We start from the raw sequence: 25787 nt of genomic DNA, 5'->3' as shown, positions 1-25787 counted from the left end.
AAGGAAATTATCCAATCAAATAATGAGATAAGGTTAGTCTAGCAAGATTTGTTCTTGACAAATCTATGCTGACTTTGGCTATTAGGATATTATTTTCAAGGCACTTACAGATAGATTGCTTTATAATCTACTCTGGAAACTTTCCAGGTATTGATGCCAGACTGATTATTCTGAAATTCCCTGGATTTGCCTTTCCCCCTTTTTGAAAATAGATTTAACATTTGCCCTCTTCTTTCCTTTCTTTTCTTTTCTCTTCCTTTTTTTGGAACATATCTAAAGAAGCCCTTAGCATTCTTTGCCAACCTCAGATTATTCTGAACTTTAGCTTTCTTGATACCCACCACACGTATCTGCTTCCTATTTTGTGCACCTATCCTTCTTTCCATCTCCTTTTTGGCTCTTTATTTTATTTTATTTTATTTTATTATTTTATTGGTATATTTGTTTTCTTCTATATTCACCCCCCACTTTTTTTATTGGAATTGTTTGCAACTGTGGTTTTACCATCACTTTTGTAAGAAACTCTTCCTATTAATTTCTCCTGCTGTGGAACTCTACTTAGCATTGCTCTAAGTTTATTAAAATTCACTTGTTAAAGTCCAATGTATGCATTTGATTACCCTCAGTTTTAGTTTAAACAACTCCAGCATTTCCTTACTTTCCCCCAACGTTCCTGCCATTTCTACTTCTTTGTCCAAGTCATCCATAATGATAGCTGATCATCTTGTGCTTTCTCCTACTCTCTGAAGGAGGAAATTGTCAGTAATACAACCTTGAAATTTCCTGGAAGGACCACGCTTGCCAGAATTTATCTTCAATAGATTGGGGAAATTAGGGTCCACCATCACATGTCTCTTGGAAAGATCTGTTTGTAGAAAACATCATCCACATCTTTCCCTTGGTTGGGCAGGGAATAGTAAATGCCTACAATAGTATTGCTTTTATATGTTCCCTCCTCTTATTTTAATCCAGATGCTCTCTAATATTGTCATGTTGGATTTCTGAAGAGATCAGGAAACTTTTAATGGGCACTATTGTTTCTGTATCCTTCAATTTCTATATCCATAATAGGAATCATTTTATAGGTCTCCATTACACCTCTTAAATCATACTTGCCTTCCTGTACAGGTCTCATTGTGACAACTCCCATATCTTTCTAAAATGTGCAAGTTTTTATATGAGATATTTATTTCAGAACTTTCATATCAAACTCCCATAGTATTCAGTTTAAAGCCCTCCTGATCAAACTCCTATGCTTTGGCCAAACATACTTTTACTAGTCATTTTGGGGCTTAGCCCATCATCCAGATACACAAATCATGGTGCCCAAACCAAAATCTCTCTTGTTGACACCAGTTCCATGGCTATTCATTCATTTGCACTGATCTTCTTTCCCTTTCTGTTCCTCTTCCATGGACAGAAAGTATGGATAAGAAGACCACCTAAGCTGCCAGGTTCTTTAGCTTTCTTCCTAGATATTTCAAGCTCATCATGATACGGCTGTATCTATTCTATGCAGTACCATTTCTCCTCACATGGATTAGTAGGAAGGGATAATTGTCAGTGAATTTTGGAACTTGATCTGTTACATCCTTGATCCCTGCTCTTGGCAGAAAGCACATTTCCTAAGCTGATGTGTCCAGTTGGCGCACATTTGTTTCCATTCCTCATGGAATGAGTCACCAACTATCACATCTTGCAGAGCACAGCTGCATCCCCTCTGCCTTTCAGGGACCCACCAACCTGGCTCCTACTCTGCAGTATCTCTTTTCTCTCACCACCACCACCACCACCGCTGCCCAAAAGCTCTAAGTCTGTTTCTTCTCTGAGGGCCTGAAATAGTTTATGAGTTACAGTGATACAGAACATTTTCTGTGTATCTTGATATTGGTAATCATTCTTGTCCACTGGTTTGCTACCTTGTTTGATTCTTTTCCTTATGGAGAATGGCTTCCTCTGTCAGTTTTGGTTGTAATGCATGCTGTCTTTATTCTCATAAATCTCGCATAGCGGAAGTATGGTTACTCATTGCTCCAACCCATAGACTTTACTTCTAGGTCTAGTACAAACTTGCACTGGCTGCAGACATATACCAGATTGTTTTCAGGCAGAAATTCAAACACGTTTTGAGCACTGAAGGTCACAACCGCATTTGCTCTCTGTTTAGCTTCACTTTTGTTTCCTGAGATTCCCTCAGTAGATGGAATGTTTACTTCTTGTTTTCTTCTCAATCTCTCAGGTTAGCCAAATAGACAAGTTGTTTGGGACTTATCATTAAACTTCCCCACCAAACACAATTGCCAAACTCCAGTTTGTTTTCTCTGTTTTCTCTGAAGAAATTAATATTAATAATGGGCCTCAATTTTCTTTAGACCAGTTTAGACATTTTGTTAAAGATTAGAAGTTTATATATACTAGTTTGAGTCTATTTTATCCTCAGTCATATGGAATAGAAAAAATAATACAAGCTGTTTGAAAGATTAATAAGAAAGTCTACGTTGCATTAAACAATTTTATTTCTCTTTGGGCTTATAAAAATATTTCTATATTGGACAGTAAATCAGCAGCTCAGTTGTTAAAGGTGCAGTATTTAAGAACAAGATTACCATTAACAGAAATCTTATTTAGGCCTCAAAATGTCCATGGGAGTAATAATTGAAAGTGTGGCCAAAAAAAAAAAAATCCCCCCAAACTTCGCTATGATCATGGTGCCATAGGTTTAGAAAAAAGAAATCATTCATGTTAAATAAAGTGGATAGTGGAAACTTTCTCAACTAACTGAAAAATATAAAATATCCAGATTGTTTTTAAGTTCAAACTGAAGGGCATTATTTTGATACACAATTTTATATTCTATATATACACAATTTTATATTTTATATATATATATATGCTTCACATAATGTATAACCATACCTATAACAGTGCACTCTATTTTATTTCTAAAGGGTTAACTTGCTTTTGTTTTGTAAAGAGCACTGGTTTCTTCCCCCCCCCCCTTATCTCTTTGCTGAATGCCCGATTGTCTTCGAATAAGCAATTAGCCGAATACAAGCTGTTTGTTGTACCAAGCTTTTTGCAACAGTTGTGAGGCCCTACATTCTAGAGAAAGATAAGAAGAATCTGGTATGCCATTCCCTTGGTAACCAGAAGAAAAAGTTACATTTAAGTTTACCTTCCTAAGAACCACCTTTCACTTGCTCAGACCGTCCCAAAAATCCCTTGTATGGGTATGAGGGGATGTACTATCTGATTACAGATTTAAATGTCTATAAAGCCTCTGATGTTTGTTTTGTGAGGTGTGATTCCATCAACATCTCTTGTTAATGTGTTGATTGGGGTCACCCAGCTGTGTCTTGATCAAAATACATCTGCTATTCATCAGAAGTCTCATCTCAAGTCTTCTTATTGGCATTTTATTGAAACTTGGGAAATAACAGTGCCATACAAAACTAATGATGGGCTGATATGTAGAAGAAACCAAAGCAAATCTACAGAAACAGAAAGTAAAAATGTACTTACTAATAGTATCAGACTAAAAAGATTTTGATTTAGATAATGCTTAATCAGTGATATCTTCAAGGAGAAGAGTGGTTCAAAAACTAATGAGATATGCAAAATATGTAAGTTATAAAAAAGATATTATAAATTTATTGAACTACTTGGGTGCAAGATACTGCTTGTGTGTGAAGTTTACTTAGATCATTGATGTTATTATCTGTTTATTTCATCTATTCCCTTAAAGTTTGTTATGAATTAACAAACAGGACAGCTAGTTAATTTGGAATTGGTTTAGTTAAGAAGTTAAAATAATAACTATGTAGAGATATAACTTTTTGTTCCTATAGAGGCAGAATTCTCTCCCCACCAAACCCCATCCCATGGCTTCCTAATCCAGAGCACAGAGCACATCTGTTAAGGTAAAAGATCCTTGATTCAAAGCTTGGCATTTCCTGATAGGGCTGAAAAAAAGTCCTGCCTGAAATGCCAAAGAGCTGCTGGCAATCAGTACAGGCAGTACTGATTAGATCAGCGTTTCTCAAACTTGGCAACTTTAAGATGTGTGGACTTCAATTCCCAGAATTCTGGGAGTTGAAGTCCACACATCTTAAAGTTGCCAAGTTTGAGAAACACTGGATCGGATGAACCAATGGTCACCTGACAAGGCAGTTTCCTATGTTGCTATGCATGCACAGAGTGGAGGAAGTAGAAATCTGCTTGCATGGCCTTGGAAGTCATCATCAAATAGCAACAAGATTTCAAGCAAGCAGAAATCCAGGCCAGAACTCTCTGCAGCCTTGGGGACCTGCAGCCTATTATAGTTGACTGTACTGATTAGGTCACTAGTTACTGTACTTGTGGTCTGATTGGGTGTTTTCATACACAAGGCTTAGATTACTAGTAGATCGTTCCTGTTCCACTGATGCTATGATACGATTTGTGTATCTGCAAAGACAGATTTGAGTATAAAAGGAAGTTATCTTCTGTAATTCAAAGATGGCTTCAACACAGAATTTAGGTTCACCAAAAGATCACTTCTAATTCTTGAAATCTGAGCCTTCTTCATTTTCCATAAATGAAAACAATCCCACAGTATAATTTAAAATCTCCAAGTACAACAAGCTGACTATGCTGAAACACACTACAGAATACTTCAAGCTTGACAAAACTTTGGAAACTTGCTAGTCAATTTGGAACCGGTTGTAGGGTCATATTTACCTGCTGAATTAGTTGTGAGCATCAGATTCAGTGACACTTTTCAGTAGCATGCAGCAGCCTGGTTTTTAGCATCAGATGTTTCATAATACTCCACAAGTGGCTTCAGCCAAAACCATAAAGCTCAATTTCAAATGAAGTAATAGGGTCTACTCTCTGGGGCCGAAAACTCTAAGAGAACACTTGGTAACAACAACAGCAGCAGCAACCAAAATGAGATAAATCTTTAGAATTCAAGCCAAATGCATACAACATCCAAGTCACTTAAGTACCTGAGGCACTTCATTCTTCAAATATATAATACACCTGCTACTGCTGTCCAGCATACATTTATGTTTTCTTTCCCACTTATGTATCTTTGGTTAAGCTGAAAGATTTTTATTTAAATCCTCTCTGATAAAGGACAGAAACTCCCTGCACTCCAAGACAGTCTTAGAAGTTCCTACTAAATGCAAAAAAAATCTCCTTTCAAATGTATCATCATCATCATCATCATCACCAGTTACGCAGCACTGAAGGTTAGGATTCTGCCATGTCACTAGTCCAACATTATTCTGCTTTAAACAACAGTACAGAAGTGTGCCATGAACTTGGAGAGGATGAGCCCACACTGCAGTAATTGTTGTCAGGCTGAATGGGTAGGAGGGAGGAATGAGGCCCATGTCTATGCTTGTCATACAATATGTATGGAAAACACCATCAGAATCTGCTCGTATTCAGCAAGAATCCAAAACATATGTAAACAGTTCTCCTTAAGCTCAGAAATACTAACCAGACTGGCTTGCAAATGGTTGCTATGCCACTGGCTCTGTGAGAATAATATGGGAGGTCTCATGAAAAGGTTGCATACCTTCCAGTTCATATATATTCTTGATTGTGACAGAATGAAGATCGTGTCACATCTTGACTCTTACTCCATCATAGTAGGTGAACAGGACAGCTGTGAAAGCAAAAATTAAACCAATTTAGGTGCTTATGGATGTTTTGACATGAATATTTATGGTTTTCTGGGGTATCTTGGAAATAGAAAACTGATCCCTGTCCAAAACTACATGCACTGCTTAAATAAAATTAAGGACGGCTATTTGTGATATTGTATTACATGAGGAACAAAGTATCTATAGAGAATAGCATTAAAGTTGTTTTGGAGCAACAGTTTTCCTCTTGTATGGAGGTAATCACTGAAAAAAAAAACTTGTAAAAGCAACGTAGGTGAAAAAGAAAAACATTGGTGGGAGGGGGGGAGAGTCCTCTTAGGAAATCATACAACACCTGCTGAAATTAAAGGAGAAATTAAATAGCTGTTAGATCATCACCCTAGTGCTGATGTTTTAGATATGCAAACAGATTTTCATGCCTGTGGCTTGCATTAAAATTGCTGAAGGCTCTACTCCAGAAATCCGATTATTCCTTTTTTGCTAAATTGTTTTCATTTGGCTAGAGGTGACTGAATCAAGCAATGAGAAGTTTTGCAGATATTTTCCTTAGTTTAATGAGCCATGTCTTCTTATTGTATAGCGTTTGCTGCAATATTCCAAAGCAGCAACAGAGTGATTATGTTTCTCAGGTTTTGGTAAAAGGTCCAGGAAAGATCCATCTTCTGCTGTACCAATAGGCACACTGTAAACAAATAGGAATGTCATACTGGTATAGTACCATAAGTCTTAAAAAACTGGGCCAGAAGAGTCTGGCTTTGCTGTATATATAGGTATGCACATGCAACGTTCCAACTTGGAGATAAGGGGCTCTTCCTTCCATCGAAAAGTTTATAGATCATAATGGGCCAATTCAGATGTCAGTTTGCATGTTACAGAGCAGTCCTGAAAGACCTGAGAAGCTATCTCTGGTCAGGAGAGAAGGCAGTGGGAGAGAGAAGGCTTCCCCACCCCCAATTTTTCTCATGGTGACAGCAGTGGAAGAAATCATATATATATGAAGATACTGTTGAATGCCCCAAATCAGGCCATACTGCTGAATCTATAGGGAGATGTTTGTGGGGTGTAACAACAGAGGCTGCTCTCTCTGTTACTGGAGGGCCCTTCTGCCCCATCCTAACCCATCCTTTCAGTTATTCTTCTGTAGTGTGTAAGATTAAGTATACAGCTGAGTCAATGTATGATGGTTGGTTTGAACTCATGTAATAACATCCATGCACATGCTGTTTATTCTTTATTTGTTAGGCTTATGTCCCAGCTTTTGTTCAGAAGCTCACAGTGCTGCACATACCACTCTCACTTCCTGTTCTTCCCCTACAACCACAAGCCTGTGAGATGGATGGGAATGAAAGAGAATGCCCAAAATGACTCAGTGAATCTCTGTAGCTGAAGATGGGCTTAACTCTGGGTCTCCCCAGCACCAGTCCAACACCTTATCAGCTACACCACAATGAATTAAATCTGTCTTTTAAAAACTCTGCCTTTAGACTAGACATTCTCCGTAGCTCTTTCTGATAATATTAAAGTAATGCATTCCATACTAAGTTCTGTGTCAAGGTCCCTTTTATGTGTGAGGCAGTATTTGTTTTAAAAGCAATTCTTGCTCAGGGGGCACAGGACAGTAAATAAGCACCACGAGTCACACAATACTGCAGAGTGTGATAAGTGCAGGGAAACTGGAGGTGTTTGAAAAGGGAAGCGTGTATTGCCACCAAAGGCACTGCAGGCTCCAAGTGCAACAGATTCACTTTCCTACTTTAAAAAACAAACTCCATTAACTCTATGTGAAATTCAGGGTCTGCACAAGAATGAAGATATAAGAATTAATTGTGCAGTAGGGACTTTCTGGTGGAGACATGGTGAGCTAAATGTCTCCATGGAGAGCAGAGATGACAACCGCAGCAAAGACCAAAGAACCAGTGAGTAGACCGGTTCCTCGGAACCTCTCCGGATAAGGAGAGGACAGGAGATTGCCCACATGTGTTCCAGATGACTGCTCATCATGAGAAGACCACAGGATAGCAGTCTTCAGCAGGTCTGAGTGCCAAGAAATGAAAGGATTTATCTTCAAGCTCACAACCGCAGCCGGTGCCTTTTAAAGGGCACTGAATTTGCAAACCACTCTTCTAATCACTTTTGGAAATTTCTTATTTAAATATCTTAAGGCTATTAGAGGTCTTCGGAATGACAAGTCTGAAAAGTCGCCTGGTGAGCGCATCTTTATTCCCGAACAAAAGAAAAATTAACTATAAGTTTAAGAACTTGAAATAAATGGCAAAAAAGCTAAACAAGATTTTGAACTACGAAAGTTATAAATGAATTAAGGGTCCAGACAAATTTGGAATATTGAAATTTTTACTATAAGATTTTGGAATTATTATAGAAAATAAACAGCTTTTTGTGAGAACCAGAATTATTTTGACTACTACAAGTCATAACAGAGATAAGAGACCTTATGATTTAAATTGGACACTAAAGGGATTAAAGTCCAGCCAAAAAAGAAAAACAAAAACAGGATTGTGATTTACAAAATGACACAAAATACTATAACATTTGAAATATTAAAGGAGATCTTCAAAGAATGAGGCCAGAAATTAGTAGCTATAATATCAACAATAACAATGTCTGCTTCTATAGATAGATTATGTCTAAAAGATGTTAATGAAGGAATGATAGATGTGAAACAAATTTTGCTTGATCCAGAAATAGTGGAATCAGAAACGTTGGATAAAAAAAAGTGGATTACAAAATAGCAAGGCATTCAAAATGGAAATACAAATGACAGGAAAAAGTGTGGATTACAAGATAGAGAAGAGCCAAGAGAACGACCCTGATAAGGACATGATTTCTTTCCCACACATTCCTTCTTCAGGAGAGGATGGTCTGAGGAAGAATATTTGGCTTCCTAGCAATTCTTCTTTTAAAATTAACCTTTGGCTGATCCCAGTTCTACTGTACAAACCAGATTTTTTTGTTCTGCAGGCATACTATAGTTGTTTCAGTCAACATACTAGAATCATAATCTTTAAAGCACTTTACTTTTGTTTATGACCATTCATTTCTTGCTAGACTGTCTGAAATATCCATGTCAATCTGTGAGCCTCATATCACTCTTACAGGATCATTGAGATATGCTATTTCAGAAGAGGTTAAACATCAAGATCAGAAAGTCTCCTGTGATAAATAAGAACATACAAGGATTTCATCACTTCCAGCTACTCCTGAATACAAACCATGTATTTTTACCTATCTGATATCTGGTAGAATTGTAGGCAGCTACTCTGGGGCTGAGCATCAATATCGAATTTGCGTAACCTTAAACCAGAGAAAGCTGTGGTTCTTTTCCATGGTGCTGTAGTTTTCACTTTCAGATGTGATTATCTGCACCACACCTAACCTTGAAATGCTAAGAACTCCACATAAAGCAGCTTGTGCTCCTTCCAGATGTGCCATGGGAAAAATATTTTTAAAAATGCAAGTCTTGTTTGTGGAGGTGCCAATGTTGTGGAATAGCCTCCCTCTGGAGATCAGGTTGGCCCTTCTTTGCTGATCTGTTGAAATTCCTGAAAATCAAGCTATTTCAGAGAACTTTCCCCTGATCTGATGTTGTGGTCTTTATTTTTCTTATTTTTATGGTATTGTTGTTGTTTTAATGTTGTACGATTGTTCCTGTTTATGACTGTTGGTTTTAAAAACTGTAGTATGGATGTTTTAAGTAGTATTATTTATTCTATGTAAGCTGTCAAGAGTCTTTTTTATTACAGAGAGATAGAGATATTTTAATAAAGAAATACAATTTCAGAAAATGTTAGCCTTAGCCTTTAAATCATCTGAGGTATCTCCGCTGAGTATTGAACATGGTGTTTGACTAATACTCTAGCCAATTCCTGACTATTGTTGGTTCTGACTTTACCACAAATCCAAGAAAAATACAAGCATTCTGAATTCATCTCTATTGTGTCAGCAAGCTCCCATTTCACAGTGTCTATCGTACACTGGGTTATACAATGTTCTCTCTCCAGCAAAGTTTCATGAGAAGTTTTAGACTTAGTTTCATGCGTTAGACTTCACAGATAGCAAAGTCCATAGCTTAGTGCTTTGACAAGCCTGGAGTGAGATGTAGGCTCCAATCCCCACTCAGCTATGAAATTCAAATTAAGTTTGTCAGTATCTCTCAGCTTAACTTTTCTAACTCTTCTCATATGGTTGCTGGGAAGATAAAGAGGAGGAGTTATCTCTGACATTCTGAATCCCCTGATTAAAAGAAAATATGAAATTGAAGCCTTAGATGACCAAGGATGATGCCATTGTATTGCTTCCTTGTGAATGGAATATTACAAAAGTTTGATGAACAAAAGTGAATAAAATTTTACTTTAGCAATAGTGCATGAAGAGACAAAGGGTTTAGATAAATTAATCTGGTTTGCTGGCTTGTTTGTTTGTTTCTTTGTTTGGGGGTCAGACACCAATTAGAAGTTGCTTTAAATATCCAAACTCATAAGGGCCAGATTAATAGTTTGTGAACTGCTGAAACATTCCCTATGTAATGCATGATAAGGCAGGAGAAACAGCTCTGATTTTCACTGATTCCTTATTTCTCACAGAATATCTTAGTTTTACATTACTCTTAGGAAACTTTTGTGAAATCACCCAGAATCCATCCATTGTTCTTGCACTGGAGAATAAATAATGCAAATTACAAAATAAGTCTATATATTGTTTAAGCTTGTAAAGTTTATCATAGCTTCAAATCTAAAGTTGGGGGTACAAGCTGGACTTGAGCATTTCTGAGTCAGCCTGAAGGTCAAGGGACACCTAGAACAATCCTTCTGCCAGGTTGGATACAAGAGTCATTTCTGGGATCGATAAAGTTTAAGGAGGCCATTCTTATAAATAGCCAACTAAAAGCTTCCCCATTGTTAATGAAGAGACTTGCTACTTGGATGAATCATTAAAAAGTCTGTTAAAAAGAAAATCAGAAAGTCACCATTTAATGCATACAGGGATATGTTAGTTCTAAACTGAAAATAGTTCAGTTGCTGGAATTCCTGTAACCCCATCCCTTTCTTCCCAATAAATCTTACTAATGAGACTGTGAGAATCTTGCTTGGAAAAGAATCACTGTTCATTTAGGCAGCTGCCAAAGACCCTGTCTTGGATAACAACCTGAGCTATTGGTCCAAGTGAGTTTTCTATTTAGGCTATCCACATATTTATAGGACCACATGTTAATTCATTTTAAATCTCTCTCACTCCCTCTCACTCCCCCACCCCTTCTTTTAAATCACCTCAGTTCCAAAATGCACAATCTTGCACATCGCAGCAGTGTTACAAAAGACATTCTCAATCCACAGCCCTAGATCAGGACCCCAGATACATCCTATCTCCTACCAGCAACATTCAGGTACTGTCAGATTCTTGGAGATGTTCACAAAAGCTTTTGTCCTAAAGAACAGTTGCATTGAATATGTGACTCTGTGGGAGACTGATGTCTTTTGAATGATGTTATGGGAGGAGCAAAGCTTATCTGCATTGATCATATGGTGAATGCCCCAGATTTTGGAAGACCAGAATAGAGCTTATCTTAAGTAAGATGAAGTGCAGAATTTTTTTTAAAGCACAGGAACCTGCAAATGACCCAGAGACTGTGCACATGGCTGGAACTAAGACATTTTTTGTATGTATAAACCAGGTTTGGGGATGTGGGATAAAAAAGTAGAATTGTTTTTGGATGCCACCAGTTAAATAAAACTGGGAACAACAACTGATGGTCATAGGGTGGCATGAGGTCTTCTGCAACCTAATTTCAGGCAACCCATGGCCTGATTGTAAAAGGCCTATTCACAATATTTGCTCAGACCTTGGCAAGAACTACATTTCCCTTCCACAAAGTAGGGCATCAGAGAGAAAAAGAATGAGAAACCAAAAAAGAGGGATGTAGGGTAAAGAGAAAGGGATTATTAGAAAGAGAAAAAAAATCCCCTCCTTTGGACTCCAGTTTCATCCATTGCTTAATTCACTCTATTCTCTCAATGCCCCCCGAGTGACTTCATCTAAGGAAATATGACTCTTGACTAAGTATAGCAACCCTAGAATAGCAAGAACAATAAGAAAAAGAATGTTATTTGCTGATAATAGTTTTTTAAATAGAGCACTTTTATTGCTGATCTAGAGATAAACGGATAGTTATACCAATGAGATAATTGATTTGGTTAACTTTTGCTTTTGTATATGTTCTAACGTTGCTTATAATGTGGATATTTTATTATCAAGAGAATTAAGGACTCTCTCTCTCGGTTTGATCCCTGGGCTGCCTACTCTTTCCCCCTTCAAGAGTAGCACTTCTTCCAGTGGTGCCCTTCCTGGCTCAAACTGCTGAGCCAGGTGATGAATATAGCAGTTCCCGCCAGCTGCCCTGCTGGAGTGCTTGGGCGGCAGTGTCTTGGTGCGTGCGTCTAGACTCTCACTGTTATTACAGATGGAGTTAGAATTCAGATCATAGTCTTACTTTGTGCTCTATATCTCATGGTAAGCTGTCTTCCCCATCTGGAAGAAAGCAAGCAATGCCAAGAAAAACGGGGTGGGTGGTAGTCCTGGAAAACTTCTTGATCACATGGCACTGAATTTATGTGAGGTTTAATGTTCAGTGGGTAAGTTACTATTAGGGAGGGGGAAGATTGCCAGAAACAAACTCATTCTATGTTTCCTTTGTTATCACCTGCTCCCTACCTTCCCACCCCCGTTCACCATTGTCACATTTCAAAGCTAAAGCTTCAGTACCTTCAAAGTGACAAAGCTCACAAAGTGGTAGAAACACACAATCAGTCAAAATTTGGTTACATGAGGATATTGCTGATACCTTCTGTTACCCCCACTTTGAATATGATAAAAGGCAACAAGACCTAATTCAGTTCTAAACACATGCAATTATTTATGTGGCAGCTATCATTGGTGAGACCTTAGCAACCAACTGTGCTGCTCCAGAAGTGTCCAGGTTTGAGGGTCCCTATGTAAAACTGGACTGTAGAAATGAGTTAGAACTGCAGCTGGTGTACAAACAGCCCTGTTGCCTAGCAACAGCCATTCCTGAATCTCATAGCAGGATTGGTGATAGTTTCCAAAGGTGCCATTGTTGGGGAATTTCAATCTCCATGATTTGGGAGTGGGGTCCATGGACTTAGGAATTCATAGCCTCCATGGGAACCAAAGGCTTGTCTCAGATGATCTCAGGCCTGACCCACAGGGGGTGGGGATGGGGGGTATCTTCAGATCCCACACCCGCACCTGGTATTGATGTGGGATCTGAAGATGGAGGGCATACGAATTAATCTCTTGCCATAGTCAAGACATTTTCTTGTGAACCTTGGATCAATGCTCCATGGACATCTGTAAAGGCAGAGGGCCACTGGGATGATCTGTCCAGGTGACTGACTGATCCTGAGGGCTTTCTGAGGTCACTTGGAGAGTTGCTCAGTGATATGTAATTATTGTGTAATTAATTGTAATTCCTTTGTTTGATTGTTGTGAGCTGCCAGAGTTGTAGAGTCAGGTGGCATACAAGTTAATTAATATTATTATTATTGTGGTGGTGGTGGTAGTGGTGGTGGTGGTCAGTAGGGTAGAAAAATATAGAGAAAAAAGTATGCAGCAGCTGTTAGGAAAACAAGAACTTAGACCAGTAAGACAGAAAGGAGTAAGGAAGAAACTCAAGATTGCCTTCACTTGACTCTCTTCGATATAAGAGGGAGGAAGAAAGAAATGTTGTCAGCCTTTCAAGATACTATTATTTATTGTTATAGAGTAGAATTGTTATAAAGTAGAATTCCAGTAGTTCATGTGGTTCTGTTTCCTGACCTGGCCTACTTCAAAGGGCGGACAGGCAGTTCCTTCTCATGCCTGGTTAATCTTTGGAATAGGAGACCACTAGAGCTTTGGACAAGATTGCTTTAGTGAGTCCTCTCTTCAGTCAGTGATTTACTGAGGAGCTCCAAGAAATGAAGCACATGAAGAGACATCTAGAGAGCCATTGGCAGAACACTGGAAGTGAATATGACCAAACCCTGAACTTATGTTCAGGCCTACACAGTGGCAGTAAGAATAGGTTCTCTTTGTCTCTTCCCAGGAACAGCCTCACCAATGCAAAACATTCCTTTTGCAAATCCAAGATAAAAAATCTTTCCAAATCACTCTTCTCCATTATTTGTATGTCTCCTTGGAACATTTGACATTAGTTGATTCCATTTGTAGTTCCATTCTGGCATTTTTTTCCACATCATCCTTTGGCCATCTTAAGTCCATGTTTAAATCCACAACTTCTTTATTCATACCACCTCCATAGTCCAACATTTTTTTAACTCCAGTTCCACGTTCAATGGCAGCAAGAATAGTAAAGCATTGTACTATTCCACTGCAGTTGCATCTAATGATTCTCATCCAGCTGCCCTGTTCAGGATTACTTGGACTCTGTTATGGATGGAAGGGTAAGACGACATGCTAACAATTATAACAAGTTTGTTAGACCCTTTGCAGACAAAGTTACTGATATACACTGAGGTCTAGATGCCAGTTGGGCAGTCTAGTGAGGTGCGGGGGCTGCAAGTTGTAATGTAATCTGGGCTTCTTTTCTTCTTGTGGAGCCTAAGGAAGTTGATAGGATCCTCTGTAGCATGAGCATTGCCGCTCTGAAGAACCATCTCCTTCAAAATGATACTTCACATCCTCTGAGAGATCATCAAGCTTAAGGTTTCAACCCCACAAGAGTCGAAGGAGATCTGGATCAGAAAACAGGTCTTCTCTCTATAGTTGCCCAAATGCTTGGGAACACTTGGTTTTGCAACACCTTCTGAACTGTTTTATTTAGCTGGGCTTTTAGGTGGTGAAGCAAGTTTTTGTGAGTTTATTTTATGGTGTCACAATGTTTTATATTATATTTTTATGATTTATTGTAAATTGCCCAAAGTCCTGGAATTAAGCTGGTATCAAGTATCCAAATGAATACATAAATAAGTGTTGCATTGAGACAGAATGTGAGTGGAGATGCTGTCTCACTTATATATTTGGAGAGAACAGAATGGTTTAAATCATGAATCACAAAGCAAAAAAGAAGCAATGATAAGACACTGATTTGAATCAAATTTCCATTAGCAGTCCTTCATATGTTTCCTAAACAGTGAAACAAAAATATCCCTTAATTTTAATTTACAATGGGCAAGAAGGACTTATGGGTAGCAAGGAGTATTCTCAGAATATTTAGTACATTCTGAAAAACACTAGGAGTATAGAACGCTCCACACAGGGCTGGTGATAAGGGCTGGTAAAATCCCTTCCATGGGAAAACTCAAACCACTAGAAGATACAAGCCTCATTACTGTGAACAGAAACAGATTCACTACTGATTTGATTCTGGTTACTTTGCAATAATTTAACCACTGAAACAGTAACAGTTAAAACAGTGTGACGCTAGTTCATTTTCTATGATGTTCTTTGTCACTGAAACAAAAATATCACTTCACAAGCCTGTTAAGCCTGCAAGCACTGAATAAGGAAATGGCAGATGGAAGGGGGAGAATGAATCATGAAATGAAATCCTTCTGTTTCTTAAGAGGGGGATGCTGGGTGATAGACGGCTGATGCCCATCATCAGCCTTGCCCTCTTCAGCTGGTTGATTGCTCAGGAATAGTCTTCTAGGTGGCTTCTTACCCCATCCTCCAAACCAATACCCCACACTCTTATGGTGTTGCATCTCCCCTGGGGCTCCACTGTCCTTCTTCCTTCGACCCCCATCATTATCTCACTTTCTCTACTGTACTCTGTTCTCTACTTGATCTCCCGTTGCTCATATTTTGGCTTCCTTCCATTGGTCTCAACAATTCCTCCCTGGGTTTGGCGCTCTCACCTGCCCATCTCCTTTCTTGACTTTCAGCTTTTCTCCACATTCATTAGTTGTTTTCTTGCCACAGCCATGTCCTTCCCTGCATCTTTTTGTCTCCACTCTTTCCTTACCTTTTCCTCTCAGCTACTTCTCCGGCTTGTCTAATTTACTTCCATCGTTCTCACTTCCCTCTCTTCCTCCTTCCAGGCCATGCTCAGGTAGAGGTCACAGGGAATGTCTTGAAGGACAGGAGGAGGAGCAGCTGCCAGGGCAATGGTCAGATAAGCAAGGCTTGAGCCTGGGCCAAGAAAATACGTCAGACAAGCCCCTCCCTAGTTCACACAAAGATAAAGTGTCAGCCTTCCCAGGTAGACCAGACAGTAAACACGACGAGATGAGCTAATTCTACTTTATTGTAAGGCTACGTTAATAGAATCTTGCATGTCTGATAGTACAAATCTCCTGCTGTCTCTTTTACAGGTTGATAGGTTAGGGAGGTTCCTTTCTGAGTTTCTTTTTCTTCCCATTATGCAGCTGCAGGCTACGCCCCCCCCCATCTGATTGTTCCCTAGGCAGCATCTCTTCCCTCCATCTCCCAAGGTCATTCCCACACACCATTACATAAAGCGAGGGAAGGGGAAGCACATTCAAACTTGCAAGATTCCATTACTATAACTGTTACAATAAAAGTAGTCCTGATCTGTATGGATTTGGTTTCTTAGTCTGGTTTACCTTGTTGGGCTGACACTCACTTTTCTCACCTTCCTCCTTGTTTCAGCTCTAACTTCACTCTCCTACACCACAACTCTCCCCTCTCCATCCCGTCACTTCTAGTGCCTTTTCATTTTCCTTTTCTAGTCTCCTTCTACCTTTATTTCCTCCAAAGAACATCTCCTTCTTTGCTAAGAAAACAATACTTCTTTCCTATCAAACTCTCTTCCTTCCAAAAAAAAAAACCCAAAAACCCAACCCTCACTGCAACACCCTTAATAGGAAGTTGCATATGGTTAGGGTCAAGTGAGAAAAGGCCCAAAATATTGTTGGCTGTAACCCAAGAGGATGCAAGCAAAGATGGGGAATTTTTGCCTCTCTTTGGACACTTCTTGAACTATTTTCCTTCCTATTTAAAGTAATGGATTTATCTATACCCACCACTCCACCGCATATCAGTAACATAGAAAATGGTTGATTAGATTCTTTAGCTTTTGAGTTCCCCTTACCACACCCCTTCTGGGGGTTTCCCAACCTTGGAAAGCACCAGACCTGGCCTACATATAGCCAGAAATATGTTTGAGAGCTTATCCCTAGGGCTTTTAGGGTTATGACACTGAGTCATTCCATAGCTGCTTGTATTACAATTAAGTTTGGTAGTGGGGAGCTTCCACTGGTGCCAATGAGAGATCAGACTGGTGAGTAAGTAGATGGGAGATCATTTTTCAGACTCTCCATCCAAGATCACAGCCCTGACACCCCATCCAAGGGGAAGATAGAGTATAAATTGTTATTTCATTTTTATAGCCAGGCCTTGCACTTTTTCACTTCTACAGAACATTGACATCTTCACCTGAACATCTTGCTAAATAACATATTCATGATGCCGTGAAAGTTTCAGTCACTTCAGTGAATAACTTCCTCCACCCAACTACCGTCAATGACCAGGCAGCCAGAAGGGCAGGAGAAGAAATCTATGTTCATTCCTGCCTTCTTACCCATCACCTGCTTCTTTGTGGGCTGCCTCTTCATCACAAGCCTGTTGCAGCATGTACAATGGAGCCCAGTCTTAAAATAACACAGAGCACAGGTCACTTCATTTCCCATTACAGAATCAGAAGACAGCTGCAAGCCTTGTTGACAGATCTGAGCTTCCCTAGAGTTCAGGGCTGCTTGAGTTCAGACTCTCCTTTCTTTGCCATGTGAAAGTTGCCATGTGAAAGGGAAAAGGGAGGGAAGGAAAAGCCACTTTTGCTGTCAGCCACCCCTCAAGCCTCTTAATCCAGCCCAGGGTCTACCTGTCTGCAATTGTATAAAGAAGAATGCCATTGAAAGGCAGGTTGTGAGACATTGTCTGAGACTGAGGAATGCTCTCAGATATGAGGACCAAATCATCTGGGACAACATACCTCAAAGCAATTGGGGTGTATTGAACCATCTGTTTCATGTGTGTCTGTGTTGTTGTTGTTTGCAATTATTCCAGGTTATTTCTGGGACTCATACTTCTGGATGTAAAGTGGCCTAAAAGATAAGCTCTGAATACTGTAAATCTGTATTCCACACCATTCAAAAGAAGGACAGATAGATTTTAATGATTCAACTCTTTTCTAGGAAGTAAAGAAAATATGGATTTTAGCATTGAAATGCACTCCAACCAGCAGTTTTATTTCTTGTTAAACTTCTTTTAAAATATTATTTTTGTGATATGTATGGAGTTTGAAAATCTTTTTTTTTCTTTCCCCATCCTCTCACTCCCTTCCCCCAAGGTAATCAGAAACTATTATGGTTAAGATGATAGTTACATGAGCTAAAAAACAGCAAAACAAAAAACAAAAAACCCAGCAACAAACAAACAAACAACACACACACACACACACACACACACACACAAAACCATTGCAAAAACTCCTGGTGGTCCCCAAAACAACCCCCCAACAAATCTTAACATTCCATATTACATTTTAAGGACATCCAATCCAATTCACATTCAGAATAGCAAAGTGGTGGATTCCCCCATTTTTCTCTATGTCAGTGTAATAGTATGTGGGAATGACCTTGGGAGACAAGAGGAAGAGCCACAGACTAGACAATGGTCAGACAAGCAGCAACTGAGCCCACAGAAGGAATGGGGTCTCAGAGAGGACCCTCCCTAGTTTCTTGGACTGGTGAGGGGGGAGAGATGTCCTTTCACACTTGCAAGATTCTGTTACTGTAACCTTTAGTAGGGCTAATACTTCTGGGTGTGCTTCTTGTCTGGACTACCTTACAAGGCTGACAGTCAATGACTACATGGAACCAAAGTCATGCTCTTATGTTGGACTAATGGAACACTATGGCTGTGTTTGTATGTGTATGTGTGTGTGTATGTGCATGTATATAATATGGCTGCCCATCTCACAAGAAGTGACTCTGGGTGGCATACAACAAAGATATAAAACAACAAATAAATCAGAAAACAATCATTATCAAAAAGTTTAAAAAGCATGAAATACACAAGAAATTAGATTAGCAAAGGAGTCCCCTAAAGATCTCACCAGTCCCCTGGGACCCTCAGGTCTGATGACAAAGCCAACTTTTGAGGGACTTCCAGAAAATAAGTAGGGAGGGAGCTGACCTCCCTTCGGGGGCAGAGAATGTCCCATAAGGTGAGTCCCACAGCAGAGACAGCCTGCCTCCTCAGACCTGCCAAGTGTACTTCCCTAGCAGATGGGACCTGAAACATGCCTCTTCTGCTGGATCTGATGAGACAGGCAGATGCAATCAGGGAGAGGCGATCCCTCAAATAACCCAGCCCTGTGTCATGAAGAGCTTTATAAGGTAAAAAAAAAAAAAAATCAGCACCTTCAATTGGACCCAGAAGCAGACAGGCAACCAATGCAGGTTGCGGAGCAGAGTTGTAACACGTGCTGTTCTAGAAGCACATATAACTGCCTGCGCCGATGCATTTTGTACCAGCTGAAGCTTCCGAATATTCTTCAAGTGCATGTAGAGTGCATTACAGTAATCCAATCGGGAGGTGACCAGGGCATGAGTGACTGTGAGCAGAGCCCTCCGATCCAGGAACAGGTGTAACTGGCGCACAATCGGAAGCGGTGCAAAGGCCCTCCTGACCACGACTGCCACCTGCTCTTCAAGCAGGAGTCGTGAGTCCAGGAGGACCCCCAGACTGCACATTGGGTCTGTCTGGGGCAGTACAACCCCGTCCAGTACCAAAGATAGCATAGTCCTGGAACCAGTAGGCCCCAAAACCCAGAGCCACTCAGTCTTGCCAGGGTTCAGCTGAAGTCTGTTGTTCCCATTGTTCTAAATGAGAGCTAGAGAGACAAGCCATTAAGAATATAACCCACCACCAGAGAGAAGTAGGGCTTCCTGACTATGGGATGGCTTCTTAGTGCTGCTCATGAACCGTCTGCATACGCTGTGCTTTTCCAAGTGAAGCTAAGAAGAAATTGTTCCCTCATTTGCTGCAAGGCCTCTCAGAGTTAATGAGCAAGCATGACTCCAGGCCCAGTGCCCATTTCAACACGTGGTTTCAATAAGCAGCACTGGGAGCAACAATAGCTTCTTATGCAAGAAGCATATGGTTCACTTCAACCACAAGGAAATGGCAGGTGGAATGGGGGGAGTGAGATGCTGAAGGGTGCAGTGTGAGGGGCAGAAAAGGGAGAGATCTATTTTTCCTTCCTACCCATACATTTTATAACCCTATAGAAAAATGCATTATTTTTAATTGCTCTTTAACTATAAATGAGCACTTGACAGTCTGGCTACTGGGAAAAATCCTATTATGGCAAGTCAGAGGCAAAGAATTGGAACTATGAGCCAGCTTCAGCCCTTTGAGAGACTTCCTGGGAAGCCCCAGTCAGAGTAAATCATTCACAGTTTTGTTGCTGAAGCAACACAAACAATAGAAGACTTGCATACCCACATGCCAGAAGCTGAAGTTGGTGAGGTCAACATGTGAATGAATTTATTTGGATAAAAGTTGCCCCTTTAGATTGTAACTCCAATCCCTCATGATCAGGGAGGCATCAGCTAATTTATAAACAATCCTATTTCTTGTTTTCTTAGACTGCAGTGGTTATACTGTCACCAAGTGTTCTGCCTGGGCAAGGATGATGATGACACACGATATTATTTCCCATTTTCTGCACAAGCAGGCACTAGTTTTCATACAAGGGTCATCCTGTATATAAGTCCTGGTGTTCGGCTCATTGCATTTCGTTCTACTCCAAATGTCATCCCAATGTGAGAGAAAGATTTAAAGCAGGGATTCTCAGAAGTGTGGTGCATGGACCACTAGTAGTCCACAGAAGTCCACCAAGTGGTTCACCACAGCCTCCCACGTTCATGGGCCAAAGTTCACTGTCTCATCTCTCCCTCCCTATGAGTGCTGACAGTCAGCTAGATTGGCCCATCCACCATCTCAGTTCCTGCCTCCCTTCACGCCCTGAGAGACGGCTGGTATGCAAAAATGGCTGAAAACGGATTCTTGTAGCATACAGGTGGCAATAGAAGTACCAGTGAGAATCCTTAAATGGTGAAAACTGACAATAATTAGCAGATCTTGACTGCAGTTACTGACCATGAATCTTCATGGGCTGAGCTTGATGGAATTGCGATCTCACAGAAGCAACCCCAAAAGAGAAGGGTGAATAGAAATACAACAAATATCTAAAAATTGGGTTGGGTGGGAGATCCACTTGCCTTTTGCCCCTTAGTACTCAGAGATCTCTTCTGAAAAACATTCTTGACCAACAAGTTTGTGCTAACAGTTGTTATTATAGCATGGGGTACATAAAGTATATCAAATGATAAATACATAATTTTGAAGTAAAATATTTAACACAAAATTTAGTTTTAAAAGTCCATTAAAATGGAGGGAATGGGAAGACATACACTAATGCAGTCATCATCATTATCTTATTCCCCCCCCCCCCAAAATGGAAAAATGGGAAGAGTGTCTGTTTAACTTGGTGGTCCCCACATTTTTCAAATTATTATTTAGTAATCCAAAATTACATAAAGTTAGAAACAACAATTGAAAGAAAATGGGGCCATAATTTCTGATACATTGTTATTTGCTGTTTTTAGTGTTGTACACCCCACAAGTCTTTGTGGACTTGGGTAATCTTATGCATTCGATAAATGAATAAATGAACATTCTTTTTCTATTAGGGCACAAAAAAAAATCTCAGAACCTTAGCTAGTGGAACCCTCAGAGAGGGGCCTTCAGGCTTTGCCCCATTGTTGAATTAAAATGCTACAAGTTAACAAAAACTGTAACAACATAAACTTTGCTGCCCCCATTGTCAATCCCTATCCTGCCTTTATTACTTCTGTTTCAACTTGCTGTAATCACCTGTCTACCTCTGACTACATCACCTGATTTTCCTCTACAGCCATAGATGACAAAGGCTTACAGATTTTGCACATCTCAAGGCTGCCTTTGCATGGACTCAGAAGAAGCGGGGAAAATACTACTTCAACCTAGGTGCTGCTAAGAACACTTGTAGCCTGTCTCAGTCATCACCTGGAGAGAAGGCAAATGCAATGTCATGGGACACAGCAGAAATAGATGCTGCCAGGGCATGTTTGGGCCATGGTTAGGTGCAGTATAAATGAGGCCACATTTTTCTTTGATAGCTATCAGAAAGAGACCAGCATTACTCTGTCTAGACTGATTGTAGTAGCTATTTATCACTGTAGAACTTTTACCTTCATGTCTACAATTTTAAAGTATGAAAAGTTGGCAATATTGCTTTAAGGTAGTCAAATCTGAGGGAAATATGACATCTTCCACTTAATAGTTTATAATAGTGGAATGTGTTCCATGTACACAGTTTCATCTGGTGCCCGAGATGTAATTCAAGACTTCAAGGGAGGAAGGGAATTCTCAGACCGCTGTAAACATCAGACCCAGAGAATAGCTCTACACGGCTCTTAAGCATCTCAGTGTCAACATTCTCCTTCCTTGTTGATTTTTTAATTTATTTCCACGGTAGAAAGAGACAGGATGGGATAGGCAAATGTGGCATTCCCAGGGATGCCAAGAGGTGCAATTCAACCACATCAAGATCTGAGAGCCTTGAGTTTTGCATGTTCCCCCCCAAAAATAAAAAGAGATAAGGTACATATCTTTTTGTGTTCTCTATCTTTGTTTCACTTTATGGTGATAAAAAGATTCACTGTTTTACTAGGAATAAGGTTACAATGTGTTTAATTCAAGCCAATATATGAAATAGCACATTTAAAAAAAACAAACAAATTTCTCCAAATTTTACAATGCAATTCACCGGTGCATATGAAAATGTATATAAGGATCTTTACAAAACTACAAATATTCAGGAAAATACTTTACAAATATATGCCATGTTAGGAGAATCATATGCAAAAATTAGGTTCATCAGATAAAGTTGCAAACAAAAATACTTATATTAGGAGAAATGTGCCCACAAACAATGCAAATTTTAAACTTTTTTTTAAAATCACTTTGCCATACTAGACAAAGAAAAATTGAAAGAATATGAAATTGACACATCATTCTATTCTACTCCATGCTATTGTTAGGTGATAGGTGCCCTCAACACTGATTTGAGTTCATCCATCTCCCAACTCTGTAGTTTGATGGGTTGGGTAGTTAATGAAATGCCTTTTCAATTTTTCAGTAGAATACAGTATGAAAAGCAAGAGTTGATAAAGATAGTAAGAATGGCAGTTAAAGAAAAGGGGTATGATAAACAGTGATGCACTTTTTTCCCAAGCTGAGGACAATAACCATCTTTGAGAAGTATGGATCCATAATTAAAAAGTATACAAAGCCAAGATTAAAATTATATCTGATTTAATATGAAATATTAAATAACATTCAATTAAAATAATTAAATGCCATCAGTGTGATTACTACCTATTTAATCACTTCCCTTTCTTCATGGTGAAAATTATTATACAATGTTAATTTTTGAAATGACTCTGGGGCCACCTGCAAGGATTTTGTAGGCCACATTAGGACTTGGGGTCACAGGCTATGCAACCTTATGATCTTGAAGATGCACAAAGGAAAATCTGCTCTTAAAGTTTTGACATTCTGGGGTAAACAATCATTGATGGGGAAAGCAAATCTCAAAAGTAGTTGATCTTGAACGTGTATATGATAACTTTAGGACTGTGAAGAAAGATTTATTTTTATGGTGTTTGGATGGAACATGGATTTGGAGTACAGGTAGTCCCCAGTTTTTCGTTCCCAAGGTCTGTCCTTAAGTCAAATTTGTATGTAAGCCAGAACAGTATTATTGTATAATACTGTATAAGTAGTATTGTGTAATGAACTCGAATCATTGTGTATTTAACTCAAATCATTGTGTAATTAACTCAAATTTTGCTACAATAGGCTCTATTCTTAACTATGGGTCATCCGTAAACCGGGTGTTCTTGACCAGGGGACTACCTGTGTACTTTATTGACAGTAAGAGTGCTTATGCACATTAGACCATTCACATTCAGCAATATGTATGTAAGATAAAAGTAATCAAACTAGTAAGAGACCCACATACCATGGAGGTACAACAGTGAGATATGTAATTATGTAAGTAAATGAATGACACCCACAGTAGTAAAAGTACTGGTGATAGAATTGATTCAAAAGAAGTGCTGACCTTGGTAATGAAGGGCAAAATGGACACCAGAAAAGGGAAAGATTTCTTGAAAGATAAGAAAAGAGGAAGTTACGCACCCACCATGAATAATTCCTCTAATTTATCCCATCAAAAGGCCTGAAACATTCCTGCTCACATGAGAGAGAATCAGCAAAGCGCATAGAACAAACCAGAGTAAGCGATTTCAGATGATTCAATATAATTTTAGAAAATTCCTCCAAACACTGACATTGGAAAACCATGCTAAATCATTCCCTGTGATTAGAAGGTAGGCTTATCAGTCACTTGATAATCTCTCAATCCTTCTCTCCCCATGTTGCTGCTTTCCCTGTACTTTTCCACAACACTTCTTTCCAGACATGCTGCCAACTTTCTGCAACATCCAAAGTATGCCCATCATAAACTTCATATATTCATCCTCCTCTCTCTGCATAGCTACCTTGAAGTAAGCAAGGGCATAGTTGCATATTCATACATAGAAACAAACAGAGGGATAATTTGCAAATAATGACCGAGGGCATCAAAAGTCAACAGAGGAACTAGTAGCGTGCACACCTGGCTAACACAGCTATGTAATACATCTCTCTTTCCATAGGTACCAAAAGAAAATGAATTTTTGAAAAATTAATAAATGCATAGAAGCCTAAAAATCCTTCCATTTACCATGAATTACATCATAGCAATGGCCCAGAAAATCCAGAGCTTTGTATTGCAACGGACAGCTGCAAGAGAGGATCTGCTTATAAAATTATTAGGAAACACAGTAAGAAACCTCCAATCCCTCTACTTTACTGTGGTGCTGTCAGCAAGTCCCATGTTCAGGCATTTCCTATATGATAGGATGATATGTAGTCCAAAGAGAATGAAAACACCCACAAACACAGAATGGCCTCACTTGCACGTGAACATCATCCTCAATAGAACCATGGGCGGCAGGGGAGGTGAATGGTTTAGCAAAGTCTTTGAGGACCTGTAATTTTTAGAAGGTTTAAGAATGACAGTTTGGGTTTGCTGTTGGCATTAGGCCTACACTGGAACCATATGTGGTTAGAGAGACATGGTAAAATCATCGTGTGCTAGAAGTCATGGTACTTCTCCCTCTTTTATTTCTTAATGAATTATGGGAGGGTTACAAGTGGGAGGAGAGGCTCTCTGGACCATAGGTGCCATTCATGAATGAGGCAGGTCATTTGCACAAACTCCCCTTGCCTGGAGGCACCGCTTATTTCCTTCCTTTGCTGACTATTTGCCATGCTTCAAGTTCAGCAAATCCATGAGCAAGCTCTTCCTTCACCAGTAGCAGTGAACTTCACAGTTTTCCTCATTCTTGTGACAGCCACCATACCGTGTGTCTTCAGGGTACAAATGAACAGAATTTCTAGTGGCAGGTAGAAGAACCTAACTCCCTATAAATCTCCCAGCCCCGGAATCTCCACCAAAACCTTCCATGCAGACTCTTCTGTATTTCAAGCTCTAACGGGTAGACTCAGATCTCAGAGTGTCTCACTTCTCCAGCACTCTGCCAAGGAGTCTCTTAATTCTGGCAAACATATAAGGCTGCCAGCAACTGAAGGGGCAGAAGCAGCAGCTCAGGAAGTGGCCAGCTTCTCCTGCCCACTCATAGTTTCTGACACAAAAACACCAGTTAAGTAAAACAATCAAGCAGCTTATAATTAAGCTGTGCTCAAGAATTGGCTTGCATGTGTTTAACATCTCATCTACCACAATTAAACCAAATGTTTAACTGGGAGAAAATGAACCCCAGTGGCAGCCTGAAGTGATTCATCCAGAGTCAAATCAAGCACTGTGTTATTACCAGAACCAGAAAAAAAGGGGGTTGCCTTGAAGTAGAGTAAAAGCCTTCTGAGCAGTCCCGCTAATTAGGGGTAGAAATGGAA

The 25787-nt window shown here is 39.6% G+C and overlaps 1 protein-coding gene across 2 annotated transcripts in view; it reads right to left on the bottom strand.

Moving 5' to 3' along the window:
* Positions 1 to 25787, bottom strand: part of SYNPO (synaptopodin) — a 179529-nt gene that overhangs the window by 127863 nt on the left and 25879 nt on the right. Inside the window, exons 1-2 of one of the 2 annotated variants that reach the window (XM_025163948.2) lie at positions 15655 to 15748; positions 5567 to 5656 (exon numbers count right to left, since the gene is read on the bottom strand). The gene's annotated coding sequence lies outside the window, so the exon portion shown is untranslated. Of the gene's footprint in view, positions 1 to 5566; positions 5657 to 15654; positions 15749 to 25787 lie in introns of those variants that run through there. The other variant, XM_088133856.1, reaches the window with a different exon arrangement.

This window comes from Python bivittatus, unplaced genomic scaffold, assembly GCF_059951505.1.
Source record: "Python bivittatus isolate LINGU-HERP-01145 unplaced genomic scaffold, Pbiv_v1 ctg000080_np1212, whole genome shotgun sequence".
NCBI lineage: Eukaryota > Metazoa > Chordata > Lepidosauria > Squamata > Pythonidae > Python > Python bivittatus.
Note: the sequence above shows the minus strand (reverse complement) of the source record. Positions and strands in the feature narration are given on the sequence as shown.